The sequence below is a fragment of the Gekko japonicus genome, unplaced genomic scaffold, assembly GCF_001447785.1.
Source record: "Gekko japonicus isolate JY-2015 unplaced genomic scaffold, Gekko_japonicus_V1.1 scaffold3073, whole genome shotgun sequence".
NCBI classification, from domain to species: domain Eukaryota; kingdom Metazoa; phylum Chordata; class Lepidosauria; order Squamata; family Gekkonidae; genus Gekko; species Gekko japonicus.
Window position 1 is genome coordinate 141,079 of NW_015173230.1, and position 1,288 is coordinate 142,366.

The 1,288-nt window shown below is 47.0% G+C and overlaps 1 protein-coding gene across 1 annotated transcript in view; it reads left to right on the forward strand.

Moving 5' to 3' along the window:
* LOC107120102 (protein brambleberry-like) overlaps nt 1-1,288 on the forward strand; it is a 27,890-nt gene that overhangs the window by 12,685 nt on the left and 13,917 nt on the right. The window lies entirely within an intron of this gene.

Consider the following 1,288-nt stretch of genomic DNA (forward strand, 5'->3'; position numbering starts at 1 on the left):
GGGGGGGGGAACGTGCAGATCTGTCCTCGCAGAGGAGGGAGAGCTTGTACCTGAATAAAACTTAAAGGTGCCACTGAACTGTTTTGGACTGGGGGGCCGAGGGGGGGGGAGCTCTGCAACCTACCTGGCTGCTTCTTGCTCTGACTGAGGGCTGCTGGGAGCAGGGGGTGGGGCTTGTTGCATGTGCCCGCCCCCTGGGCTCTTTACTGCCGGAGCTCCGCTCCTGTGCGCTCCTGCAGGAAATGACCCTTGCTGTAACTATAATAATGCATAAGATATAATATTTCCTCCTTTGAAGATAAGACGTAGTCAGTGTAATTTGATAGGAGGAGTCCCCATAGTCATAATGGTTTTCCAAACAACCTTTGCAAATACACCCGTTCTAGATACTTGGAAGATGCGTTTCCTTCGACTTCTTCAGTTTGCCGCCTGTGTAAATGGAATCTGATTTCAGCAATTTCAACAGACCACAAGGTTCACAGTGTAAAGAGCGAATCCTAGCAATTAATTATGATTTATTTTTATTATTATTCATTAATGGTTGCACCTCAGTGGTGCTGCCTGACGTGTTGGGGAGGAGCTGTGGCTCAGTGGAAGAGCAGAAGGTCCCAGGTTCAATCCCCAGCAGCTCCAGTTAAAGAAGGACCAGGAAGTAGGGGATGTGAAATGTCTCTTGCCTTAAAAAAAAGTCTACCTCGCCACCTAGTGGTGCATCATGCTAAAAGTCTGGCTGCCAGACAAACTTAGGATCTCCTGGCTATTCTACACACAATGCCATACTATTATGACTATTATTACAACTACTGTTACTACTGTTGTTATTATCCTGTATTGGTTTAGTACTGCACGAGAAGAAAACCCCTTCTTAGTGGGTCAATTTAGATGTTCTCAGGGTGTCTTTGAGTGGTGGCAGCCTTTCCACGGAGCCCTTAGTGTAAGGGAGTTTCCCAGCAAGGAAAGAGTCTGGGACTTTTAAGTTTAGAAAAGAGATGACTAAGTGGGGGGACATGATACACGCCAAGTGAAAGATGCCGAATTCGGCATCTGAAATCACTCCACTCTGTAAGACACAAGGACAGATGGACTTCCACTCTAGCTATATCTGAAGAAGAGAGAAGGGACTCACGAAAGCTCCTTCCCTGCCACAAGTTGTGTTAGTCTTTAAGGGGCTCCTGGACTCTGGCTCTTTCCTACTGCTACAGACAGATTAACACGGTGACCCATCTTGATCTAACAAAACAAAACACAGGGAGTCTCCCAGCTCTCTGCAAAAGGCGATCTGCCATTC